General features: G+C 45.7%; 1 protein-coding gene across 5 annotated transcripts in view; it reads right to left on the bottom strand.

Annotated features, from left to right (window-relative positions):
- The window catches only part of ST6GAL2 (ST6 beta-galactoside alpha-2,6-sialyltransferase 2), an 80,689-nt gene extending 68,253 nt beyond the window's left edge, over positions 1 to 12,436 (bottom strand). The window contains exon 1 of one of the 5 annotated variants that reach the window (XM_032351665.1): positions 12,092 to 12,436. The gene's annotated coding sequence lies outside the window, so the exon portion shown is untranslated. The other 4 variants (XM_032351664.1, XM_032351662.1, XM_032351666.1 and 1 more) reach the window with 4 other exon arrangements.
- Positions 12,437 to 13,364: the final 928 nt, after the last annotated feature.

Raw genomic sequence — 13,364 nt, 5'->3', positions numbered from 1 at the left:
ATAAAACCTCCCTGGGCAGTTCCTACCCAATTTATTTACTAATCACTTACCAATTATACGTGTCCTGTACTTCTGAATGCTTTGTTAAAAAGGGGAACAAAGATGCCCAACCACATTTGTAACACTTATGAAAAGAAATGTGAATTTCCAGTTTTCTCTGTGAGATTCACAAGAGGCATAAAAATTAGAAGGTTGAATGGTTTAACTCTGATTTCCTAACATTGGAAGTAAATGTTTATTTTTTCCAGAGTGATTAATAGTAACTCTAAAGATCATGCATGTACAGAACAGTCCACCTGGTCCATGGTTCCTTGTCTTCAGAATGTCCTCTTTATAAATGCATGGCTAGAATTGGGGGAGCTATATACATGGGGATTCAGCTTGAAAAAAATAAAAAAGGCAGAAAAGATCCTAGTTTCTCCCCTTCAGTTTTAGAAATCATGTTTACTAAGAGCAGTCAGTAATCCTTTCAAATCTAGTAATACTTATAGCTCCACTCATTCAGCAAACATTGATCATGCACCTACTGGGCTCAGTCCCTTGAGATGTGCTAAGGAACTGGGGTCAGAGCGCCACAGGGCAGCCTGCAAGGACATTACAGTTAAGCAGGGGAGAGAGAAAGGAAAGGTTAATTATAATGTGGGGTAATAAGTACAACAAGGAGAGATGGTGTTGTAGCCCAGGACACCACGCACCATCCATGCATGCGTGTATGCACGTGTGTGACAGAGACAGAGACAGAAAGAAAAAGAAGCAGGTCCATCCTTAGACACAGCCCAAAACGGTCAGAGAGAACTTAGTAGTGGGAAAGCGTAGACCAAAACAGGGGGGCTCAATCCAGAAGCACATGATATTCTAAAAATCCCAGGCTGTGTCCTTTATGCAATGCGGGGGGGAGGCTGGATTAGGGGGTCAGCACTTGAGCATCTAAGGAGAGGAGAGGAGTCACATGATCAAGGTTAGGGTTAGGAAAGAAGACTCTGCCAATATGGACAATGAACGGGGGTTCAGGAGGTGAGCAAGAGGGAATAGAGCCATCTGTCAAATGAATTCCTCTTATAAAATGCTCCTTGAGCTAATCGGGCAGGGCATCCCTCCATTTTTTTTTCTGTGAGGAACACGATAAACGATAGAAGCTTACACCCAAAAAACACTTTGCCTTCCAGAAACAGTCAATGTCAGGAGAGAGACTCTGGACGGTCACATGAAGTACAATCACCAAGTCTCGAGCCACTTAAGTAGCAAATGCCCAAGGGCATGCTGAACAAAAGCTGCATTTTCAGAGGCAGGTAAGAGATCCAGCTTCCTTTTCAGGAGACAGAAACCAAATCACGAGACTCGTTACGCCGTGTGAGCTTGGTGGCCAAAATACCCTGCTCTCTATCCACTGGTTCCATCAGCATCTGGCTTTGGGTTTAAGCCAATTTTTCTGGCTTTGGGAAAATCCTGAATTGATACAATATAATCTGGGGACATTGGATCATTATGAAGCAATCTGCCTGTTAACATTTTTGCTTTTAAATCACATTTCCAATTTTTACTCTTTTCCTTTTTGGTAAACTTTGAGATACCATTCTACCTTTTCTTTATATCCCGTTGAACATTAGTTGCTTGGTGTAGTGAAAACCTCTCCCCAAGTTGGTCAGTGCCCACTGCAAGTACAGACCAGGCAAGGGATAGCCTGGAACTGAGTTTTTAGATTTTTTTTTTTTAAGACTTTATTTATTCATTTGAGAGAGAGAGAGAGAGAACACAGGAGCAGGGTAAAGGGTAGAGGGAGAACAGACTCCCCGCTGAGCAGGGAGCCTGATGCTGGGCTCTATCCTGAGACTCCAGAATCATGACCTGAGCCAAAGGCAGATGCTTAATGATCAAGCCACCTAGGCACCCCTAGATTTTTTAGGTTTTTGCTTGGTTGTTTGTTTGTTTAGTTTATGGATTTTTTTATTATTTCCAAATTGTGATGTAGAATATCTCTATGAAGACAAAAACTCTAAGAAATCTATGTGACTTTAACCGTCCATGTCTTGCTGAATTTTTCTGAGCTAGTTCCTTAAAAAACATCTCTTAAGAAAGTCTAGCTGTATTATGTAAAATATCTCCTAGAACTATCCATTTTTCGGCATCCACTTGCAGTACTGAAGTATGCCAATCCACAAGCTAGGGGGGCCGAGAGTTGCCAAATGAAATTAAATTCAGTTAGTAAAGGAAGTTTCATTTTGAAGGTTTTTTCCCATAGAACTGTCATATGTTTGGTTTTATGTCTAATAAACTGAAATATATTAAAATGTATTTTGAGATTTAGAACATAAGGTTACTAGCCTTTAATACAGTTTAAAATTTATTTCTGATCCTGTCATGCAACAAACGGAAAGGAAGAACTATAGTATCCAACAAATGGCAAAACTAAGCGCTAATGTTATTAACAACTGATTGTTAATAACAAAATGCATTTTATGCAACATGGAAGTTTCAGTGACTGGAACAAATATTAAACTTCTCTAGTTTAAAACACAGCTTGTATTTCATTGCTGGGTAATGCTGCTCTTACCCTAAAAAATATATATACTGAATTGTTAAAATGTTATTTTCTTTAAAATTGAACATAAGCAGGTGACACAAAACTAATCTGTCCTGTGAGAAATCTGGATAGTGTTTACCTTCTGCAAGACAGTGACCAGAAGGAGAATTTGGAAGCTTCAGGATACTGGTAATATTTGATTCTTGAGCTAGCTGGTTCTGTGGGAGTATTCGGTTTATGAAAACTCATCAAACTTTTCGCTTACGATCTGCGCACAGTTGACACTGGCTAAAGATTCAATAATTATTTGTCTTTGCAGCAATTCCGGGGTTAGGAATACAGCGGAAGAACTCAAGACAGGTAAAGTTGTTGCCCAAAAGCCAGAGTAAAACTGAACTTGGAGAAGCGACACTGCCTCCCACATTGCACAGACACCAGAAGCACGTGCCGCACAAGGACACGCTTAGAAAATGAAGAAGATAGGAGAAAGGACCTCTCTGGAGGAATAAGTAAGTGGCGTGGGGTGGGGGGTGGAAATGGCAGGTTTCTGTGTATCTCTTTTCTCCTCCCAGATTCCGTCTGATGCCATCCATTTCTGTTTTCAAGATGAACATGACATGAGCCAGTTCTTACTGATTAGTGTCTTCCAACCCTGGATGTTTTAGCCCAATCTCTGAGGACCTATTTGATTTGCAAGGGAATGGCTAAGTTTGCTTCTCCGTATCCTCTTGAGATCCCAGAAGGAGGTTTAGTGGCATTGTTCTACCTCTATTGTATTTAAGGTTGATGAAATCTGATTTGTGAGCATGAGGGTAGGTGACAAGAATAGTGTCACATGAAAGCAAATGTAGTCCCATGAATTGGGGAAAAAAAAAAAAAAGATACGCTCTGGACTTGTTTTGTTCAATGATGTCACTCCAAGATCCCCAAGTTGAAAAAATGCTTAAGGCATCAGCTTCTCTTAGTAAAACGTGAACATGTATCTCCCATTCTACCAATGCCAGAAATGGAGTCCTTGACCCAGTCACTACTTTTTCTCTCTCTACAAACCATCAAGTCCAAGCGAAGGAAACGGCATTTTGAAGTACACACCTAAGTGAACAGTCCAAGGGACTTCCCCTTATCTCGGAAAAAAAGATTTGCTTAGCAACTACAAAGAACAAACAAGGGGAATGTTTAAATACATAGTTGCAATGATCAATCCTGTTTTCTAGCCACAACATAAGAAAACAAAAGCAAAACAAAACAAAAAAACGCACACTATAAAGCAAACAAACAAAAATGTACATGACCTTTTCCCTATGATTCCATTCTCTGTCTACCTTTCCTCACATGCAGAACTTGAATTTTTTCCCTGAGAGAAAAGACTATGTGTGTTCATAGAAAATACGTATTCTGGAAAGCCAATTAATTAATCTATGGATGTCTTTCAGTTCAGTAAGTAATGGCTCTAAGAAATGGCCTTCCCACCAGGCTGCCACCTTCTAGGTTGAACTTGGTGGAGGGCAACCCTCGCCCTTGGCTGCCAGCTGCCCCAATACACTAAGCATCCAGGGTTCCTGGTAGGCTCTACATTGATACAGCAATTGCCAGACCGAACGTGTGGGCCATAATGCAGGATAATTTTGTATATTATAAACTCCCCTTTCATTTCCAATACAATATCGTGAGTTCAAGATACATCTAGTTTGGGCAACTGAGAGGCAGGGACTCTCTGGGGTCAGTGGAGTTTAGTTTTGCCTGTAAAACCTGTCTATCCTCTATCTGATCATACTCACAAGAGTTCCATGTTCTCCTTGGGTTATACATACCACTAGGAACAACAAGGATTCCCTGTTCCAGGAGTTTTTTGACTACCCCTCATGAAGCACATTTTTTAAATACAATTTAAAGAAATTAATTCTGCTCTTTCTGTGTATGTATTACACAGCGATATGTGGGGCATTTCTGGGGTATGATTATAATACATTAATGATACGTTTTAATTATGTGAAAATTACAGAGTGTAGCCAGTAGAGACATGTTTGGGTTTAAGTCATGGAAGCACTCCCATTATTTTCCAGTCACACTGTAGACGTTTTCTACTATCAAGTCAGTTTCTGAAACTCTCCTGCCTCAAATAGTTAATGAAGCAATCAATCTATTTAATGGCATTCTCTGAGTGTTATTATAAAGTATCAAGGATTTAGTTGGCCAAATTACTTAATTGGTTCAACTCTCTCAGCTACAAATTTTGAACATAGGGCAGAGGACTATAGTTTTTAACTACACTGTGATTCCAAGGAAGAAAACTGCCCTTTGAAAAACGTAAATCAGATACCTACATACTTATTACATACACACTGATACACACATAATAATATAAAGTAATGATGTCGCACTGGTCAGCTTCCCATTATTCATCAATTGTTCCCCCAAAATATCTTGAGCACCAGAGGGTATCAATATTTTTTTTTCCAAATCAAACATTTGAGCTTGCTATTGTCTTAATTATTTTACCTAAAGTTTAAAAAGATCGAAGACATTACAATTCAGGGTAACTTCAACTAGTTACCTGTTCTCTCAGAGGGAGTCTAAGTCACATGCACTGTTAGGCCAACTTCAGGTCCACCTGAAACCCCTAACACAGCTCTACTTCTTTCAGGCCATCGAATAGCTAACTAATGTATAGGGCCCCACATGGGTTCTCCTGGCTGCCCTGCCTGAGAGGCCTCCCTTGGGAGTTAGTGTCAATAGTCAAAAACATTCTGTGGAGTGCCTGGGTGGCTCAGTGGGTTAAGCCTCTGCCTTTAGCTCAGGTTGTTATCCCAGGGCCCTGGGATCCAGCCCCGCATTGGGCTCTCTGCACAGTGGGGAGCCTCCTTCCCCCGCCCCCCTCTGCCTACCTCTCTGCCTGCTTGTGATCTCTTTCTCTCTGTAAAATAAATAAATAAAATCTTTTAAAAAAATTTTAATTAAAAAAAAATTCTGCAAGCCACTAAAGGTACCTTGAAGATGCTGTTGTTGTGTTACAGATACACACACTCACACACATAAATTGTGTTTTCCTATATCTATCCTATTAGTAATAAATCAAAAGTAAAGTTGAAACCCTGCATGTTTTGATAACCTTCGATCAAGCCACTGATAATTTGGAACATGCGATTCTCTCAGAGATATGAATACAGGAAAAAGAATGTTCTTCTCTCCGTCAGAAAGTCAGGACTCTAAGCCACTCACTCTAAGTTATCTGATGGTTGTGAATCCCAACAATTGATGCATAAGTATCTTAATTCAGGTTCTCACTCCTAATTATGACTGGCAAGCCTTGTTAATGCAGGGACGTATTCCTCCTGTATTGGCACGTGTATGTGTATACATGTGCATGCGTGTGTGTGTGTGTGTGTGTTACATGTTCTTTTTAAAGACAGACCTCTTTTCTGTATGGGGGATATAGTTTTCCTAATTTTAAAATATAATTTACACAGCAAGATCCCTCTTCTCATAGTACAACCAAATTCATCCATTCAATCACATGCTTCCCTTTCTATAGCTTAACTGGGTTGACTCTATCACTTAAGAAGCAAATGCAGTATAAGCTATATCTTTTTCTACTGGATTGTGGTCAGAGGCTCAAACACAGGTTTTTAGCACATAGTAACATACTTATCTTTCAGAAAAGTCATCACTACACTTTCGAGGAAGCTACTTCTCAAATTTATCTCTGAATAATGAAAGCTCTCAGATTATCTAAGAGACTTACCCTTTTCCCAATTTAATTGAAAGCTAAGTCATTTTGGAAACCACAATTACCAACACGCAAGAACCTCTCCTTGAAAAATTTATATAATCTGAACATGGAAAACCAATTGTTTTAAATTTAATAATGCATTTCCCTCTCAGGCTCAAATACGAGGAACAGCCTAGAATAGAACTTAATGTGTGAATTATAAACTTCCGAAAACAGCAGTTTCTAATCAAGATATCACAGGATTTTTCTTTACAGAGTATCGTCTCATGCTTTAGCCAATGTACTTCTAAATGTCCCGAGAGACTACTTTCTGAGCTTTGCTCTCTTCACTGACCTGATAACTCAGAGTGTAGGGATAATTTTCTCAAATCTTAGCTTAACATTTTGCTTGGAAATTTCACTTGCTAAGACACCCTTCATACAAGCCCAATTTTCATTCTAATACTGACTGCCCAGATAGTCTCACCTATGGGGACCATTTTTAGGTTGCATTTTGTGCCCCTTTCTGCTTCCAGATTCCGTTGAATCCATAGGCTTTGCTGGATGAGTTCCCCTGCCATCTCCTCCATCCTATACAATCTTCCTCATCCAGCAACCTCGGCCATGGTCTGAGACATGAAATCTCAGGGTCACAGCCCTTCTCAGGCTCCAAGACAATGACCACCAGAGGAGTCATGCCTGCTTCTCCATGGAGTCTGAGCTCAATCTTCACCGCACAGACTTCCGAACACACAAACCCAGGTCCCAAACCCAGCTCTGCCACTCTCCTACTAGGGGACACTTGAGGAAGGTACCTCATCTTTGTAAGGCTCAGTCTGCTCACCTGTAAAATGGGAATAGCCGTACCTCCCGGGGTTGGGGCTAGGTGTACTATGATAAGCTGGGCAGAGCAAGAGGCAGGGTATGGTCCACAGTCAGTCTGGAGCAATCACTGTGATTATCCTTGGAGTTACTATTCTCTCTTGGGGCCACATGGTGTTTGGATGGATGTCCAGCATGTTAACTAAAGGGTGATTCGCCTCTGAGCATGGGAATTCACTGTGAAGGATGCGAGAGTATACAATTCCAACTGCATGGAATCCCAGCAAGAGAAGCCACCTTGGAGAGGATTTAATCTGTCTATGGCTTCATTTCCCAGCCCTGGAAGCCGGTCCAGCTCAGACTTGCTTCCAAGACCTGCTCTGCAGGGACAGTACTCCCTAGGACTCAGGTTTGAGGGCACTGGCCAAGAGATTTCCTTGCTGTTTCTTCGCTCTCTGAGGAAGAACGGCAAAACCAACCCACACACACCCTTGTTAGAACTCATGTCTACTTGGAATTCAGAATTCTTTCCTAGGGAAGACTACAGGGGGCAGCAGAACCCAGAAGGGACAAAGAACAGTTCTGGGCAGAGAAATCCCGAGGAGTGTGGGTGTATTTCTCTGATATCATTTCCATCCAGAAAGCAATTCCTCCCCAAATCAGAAGTGACTCGGCACTCACTGTGGGATGACCCAGAACCTGCCAGTGGCCAAGTGAAGACAGTGGAAAGGCAACTGCTAGTAACCAGCTTTTACACAGCGGCAGCAGGTCTAGGACCTATGCTAGTGCTGGACCAAACCACTGCTGCCTGGAAGACCTTATGACGTCCAGTTCACACCTCACACCCTTGAAATGCATGGCCTCCACTTCGCCCATAGGTGGGGTGGGTTCCAAGCACTGCAACTGTTTCCCACCAATTCAGCGTGGGGGGAGGGGGTTGGACTTGGAATTGCAGATTAGGATGGGATTTGGTAAGGGGCATAACAAATCCATATTTCTCTGATACTTCTGTCTGTGCCTTGTGTACTTAATTATATTTACAGACAAATCTCTCAAAAGTAGGAAGGAGGGCTTTCAGAAAAATGCAGATACATTAAACTGAAAGTCTGACTTTATCCACTAACAGTAGCTGGTCAGCTTCCACAGCACACTCAATCTTGACCTTGACCTCCACCTGTTGAGAACATTGAAAATTGCTATGTAAATGTACACCTGCACTTCCCTGATTCCAAAATTAGCATCTGATTCTATGTAATTATTTCTTTTACACTCAGTGGTGAACTTCATCCCATAGTTCTTTTTGGAAGAGCTTTCAATGCTTAAAATCTTAAACACCTGTCATGAGGGTACTACTTTATGCTTAGACATTTAAGCAAGTCAGATGAAGTACTTTATTTAACTTAATCAGTCAAGATTTAAGATCATATAAGAGAAGATCCAAGAGGGGGAAAAACACATCACAAACGAAGAGAGGGTGAATATTTAAAGACTGTCCCCATTATCGATGTCTAATACATTTTTATTCAGAAGTATTGGGAAAGAGGCATTAAATCGAAAATAAACTGTTTCTCAAAGGGTAAATACTTCCAAGTTTGTGGAAAGGAACTCAGCATTTAATTGATCTCAGCAGCAGACACAGAAAGCTCAGGATGAGTTTATCATTTTAGGAAAGAAGTAAGGAGCCCTTGGCAAACAAACGCTTGGGTACATTCTGGACCTATAGCATACCACTGCAGTTAGTATAAGCAATAGGTCAGAGACATACTTGAATCATCTCGGAAAGAGGAGAACCTTGGGAAAAAAGCTCTGGAAGCAAGCACCTCCAGGGCTTTCTCAGCATCCCCTTCATTATTTAACCTGTATCTCACTGGCTGACCACAAATCCACCCTTAGCCCCAACTTAAGTCTTCACCCCCAGAGTAAATAAACCCTTCCTTTTCTTCTTAACTCTCCTCACCAGAAAGTGAGCGTAGTGGATTGATTGCCCTTCTCTGCCCAATAAGTCCATATATATATATATATATATATATATATATATATATAATTTGAAGATTTATTTATTTATTTTAGAGGCTGAGAAAGAGCACGAGTGGGTAGAGGAGCAGACGGAGAGCGACAGGCAGACTCCTTGGTGAGTGCAGCTCCATCCCAGGACCCTGAGATCATGACCAGAGCCAAAGTCAAGCACACACTTAACCCACTGTGCGACCCAGGTGCCCCCATTCACTTATTTTAAACATTAAATTATCTCAGCCTTGAACCCTCCAGTCTGCACATCCTCATTTCATTATCTTTACTTCCTAGATAGATTGCACCACCTAAGAAACCCATCAAATGCTGGCCTTTGCTCTGACCACTCTCCAACATTCTCTAGTGTCTGTCTAAACTGTGGGGCTCAGAATTCCACCAAGAGCCGAGGCTCACCTCACAATTTTGCCAAGAGAATTCACTTAAAATTCCAGAAGGTCCAACTGCACCAAGCCAAAAGGTAAAATGCTAAATTTACATCAAGCACAATAAAAACTGGATCAAGATTCCAACATGTCTGAGTGCCCCTGCTTTTAACGTAACTGTAAAATTTAAGGCAATTCACCCATTATTTTAGGTTGTTCTCTGTTTTGATCATAATACTCATACACCAATGTCAACAGTTTTTCTCAAGCTTTAGTAGAAAATGCAAGCCTTGGAGTGCTGCAAAAACTCTGGCTGCCAGTTTTAGAAAAATAATGGGAGAAGGAAAGTGGGTAAAAATAAGTTCAAGGCCACACATCATTTTTTTTCTTTGAAAGGAAGTGTTAGCCCTAAGTTTGCAACAATACAATCACATACACAGCACTTCAATTTTTGAAATTCTTCATTGGTCACAATTATCTCAAAATGGCAAATATATTGAGCAAAATTCCAAAAAAAAAAAAAAGTAATTATCGAGTAACATGCATGAGGCTTTTTAAATATGCCCAAAGCGCTTAAGACAAAATCTGTTGCAAGTGCTGCAACAATACCCTCACTCAAGCAGTCAGTTCCCGGTGCAGAGGATCAGCAAGCCCTTGCACTGTTAGAACGCAAAAGGCACAGAAAACAAAGATTTCAACCAAATATGGTTTGCTTTTCATCAAATTTTCAGCATGACCCTGTAAAAATAAGTTCACAAAAAACCAGCCAAGCATAACTTTTCTCCCCAAGTGCTTCTCGGATTATAAAACAGCTTTGAAAGTTCAGCCTGACAAAACAAATATGGTACTAGGAGGAGAGACCTGGAAGGCAACCACAAAAAGTCTCATTTAAATTCCTGGAAAGCAGGGCTTCTCCAAACACAGCTATTCAGCTCTCTTTGGAAGGCATCACTTGCTGCGAGCCACAAGTTTAACTTCGCTCGGTTCCCCGGCACCGTCAAATCTTAAAGAAATGGGTGTTAACGTTGCTTACCCAAAAGAATGCATCAAGTATCTTCTATATACACGTAGAAAAGTACAACTTAAAAGCAAGAGTTTTCCCCGTACAAGTGCCTAGAATGAACACCCGGGTATTTGGGATTCTAAGGAACCCCTTCTCTCCCTACATATAGCTACAGTAAACTAGAGATCGATAGAACACACTTCAAGCTTTAGGAAGTGCAGTTTTACATGGGGGTGGGGAGGAGGAAGGCAATTAAAAATCTCGATTCCTTCCCAGAGCCAAATTAAAAAAAAATAAAAGATCGCCGTTTTATTGACTGAACCGCAGGAGCACAGCTGTGTCCGCCCGTCCCCAAAGCTCAAGCCCTCCTGTTCGCTCACCCTCTCAAAGAATGTCTTGCTTCTCCCCCAAAACATTCAACCTCCCCCTCTCAAGGTCTGTCTGGCTCCAGGTCGCCTAGCCTAACTCCCTACAGGGCAGCGCACAGTCTGCAGCGACTCCGAGACAGACGTATTTCTACCGCCCGATCCCAAGCTCTCCTGGACCAACCTTCTCCGGACGCCGCGCCTCTCAGCGTCCGACCCCGCGGTGCTTGGCGCTCCCCGGCCGCGCGGCGCTAGAGTCGAAGACGCGCGTGTCACATTTTATTCCCCGGCAGCCGCTCGGGCGCGCGCGCCACGCGCTCCCATACTCCCTCGGCCGCCCGCGGTAGCCGGGAGCCGGGAGCCCGGGCCGGGGGCGCCCGACGCACGCCGCGGAACTTGGGGTCTGCGGACGCCGAGCGCGCGGCTAAGATCCTCCTGCTGTGGCCTCCCCGCCTCCGCGGAGCAGCCTCCCCGCGCCACCTCGGGGGCCCCGAACGACCGCGCCCGCGTCCCGGGAGGCCTGTGGGATCACCTCCACGGGGCCAGAGCCGCTCCGCGCCGGGCGGCAGCTGCAGGCGCGGCGTGTGGCTCGGTCTCAGGGCCGGCGCGGCGCTGCGCTCAGCCCCGCGCCGCGCGCCTCATTGTTCCCGGCAGCGCGGCGGCGGCGGCGGCGGCGGCAGCGGCAGCGGCGCGGGCGGCGGGAGGGACCGCGGCCCGGAGCCCAGGGGCTAGGCGGTGGCTCCCGGCCCCCGAGCTGAGCTAGCGCCGCGCCCCGCCCCCGGGCTCCGCGCGTCCCCTCCGCCCGCCTCGGGTCCCCCTCCCATTGCCGGCGCCTCTGTCCTCCCCCTTCCCGGCCTGGGCTCACCTAGCGGCCGGGCGTCGGGCGCTGGGAAGTTGCACAGTCCGCTCCCCGCGCCCCCGGCCCGCCAGTCGGGGTGCACGGCGGGGCGCTCCCCGACTGCGCGCGGAACCCTGTCTCTGGCAGAGAGCGACTGCAGACTTGGGCTGCGTGGGGCTGCGCGGGCGGCGCGGTTGCCTAAAAAGGCATGCCTCTTCCCGGCCGCCGCCTGCAGCCAGCCCCAGTTCCTACCAGGGTTACCTGCACCGGCACCGCGCTGGGCGTTCGGCGGGCACGCAGGTCCCGCGGACGGCAGGGATGCGAAATGTGAACAGGCTGTGAGTGGCGGGCAGGGGATTCCGGGCGCCTGGCCCCGCGGAAGTGAGTCTTTGTGTTCCCCGCTTGAACACACCCTCCCGCCGCGCCGCTGGCCGGGCTACCTGCGCTGGAGGCAGCGCCTGCGAGCCAGCCGGGTGGGGCGCAGGGGAGCGCAGCATCCTCCTCGGCCCGCTGGCTCCCTTTGTTCCTCCCGCGCCGCCGCCTGGACCTCGCTCCCCGGAGCTTCTCCGGGGCGCCCTAGGGTGGGTTGGACTTGAAGACCAGCCACCTTCCACTTGCGAAGGGCCGCCCACCAAGAGTCCGGGGAAGGAATTCCGTAGAGGCTCCCACCTACCCGCCCCTCCCTACCGCCGGCCCGTATCCCGGAAGGATGGGAAAGTTCTCGGGACGGTGGCGCCCGAGGCTGCCCTCTGCGCGCGTGGAGAATCCGCCGCGGGAGCGGGCGGCGACTTGGGCCCGGCAGCTGGAGCTGGTGGGTGGGGCCGCCGGGAGCCGCAGATCGAGTGTCCCTTTGCTCGCGTGCGGAATGTCCATATGTCACCGCGGCCCTTTCGCCCTTCTCGGGCGGCCTCAGCTGGTCCCAAGACCCAAGACCGCGCCGCCCTTTGTTTGCTGATAAACACGCTCCTTTGAACTTCAACGTGTCTTTCCGAGTGCGTGGGGTGGCGCTGGGTCCCCGCTCCCCTACCCCGTCCCCCCGGGGGTCCTCTCCCTGACTGAGAGCGGTACAGGTGTGGGGGAGCTCCCAAGTAGAACTAGCTTGAGGTGGGTGATAGTAGTACCACATAGTGCCCATCCATCCCAGGGGGACAAGTTACCCGCTGTCCTCTCAATTTTGGGTCCCTTAAGGGGCTAGTATCATTTTGAAGACACAAAGCCTCCACTAAATATACCATTTTAAAAATTTGTATAACGTTCAATTACCTAATTAAGGCTTTTTAAGAATAAAACGATTGCCTAGATACCCAATTCATTCAGTACTATGGACTGCCTACTGTGTGCTGGGGACTCCGGGTTCAGCAGCAGACAGGTAAAGGTGAATAAAATCTCTTTCCTACCCTCAAAAGGTTTGCACAAATTTAAAACATCACGGAAGTCCAACTAAAACTGACTGGGCAATATGCATTGTACTCAATCAAAAGTATGGGTTAAAAAAGCGTACTCAGTATTTCCCCAGTTTTGCTAATGGTTTCTGACACCTAGAATTGTCCAGAACTGCATGAAGGGATAATGTGTCACGGGATTTAACAGCAATGACCACTGTATTCCACTACTGCGAAATATTATAGTGAGGCTAAAAGTAAGTTTAAAGAAGTGTGTGGGGGGGGGCAGGATAGAGTCCAGTGGCCTTGCAGGAGGGGAGGAGAAGGGGAG

Source organism: Mustela erminea, chromosome 7 (genome assembly GCF_009829155.1).
Source record: "Mustela erminea isolate mMusErm1 chromosome 7, mMusErm1.Pri, whole genome shotgun sequence".
Classification (NCBI taxonomy): Eukaryota; Metazoa; Chordata; class Mammalia; order Carnivora; family Mustelidae; genus Mustela; species Mustela erminea.
The sequence above is the reverse complement of the archived record's forward strand: the minus strand, read 5'-3'. Positions and strand labels throughout refer to the sequence as shown.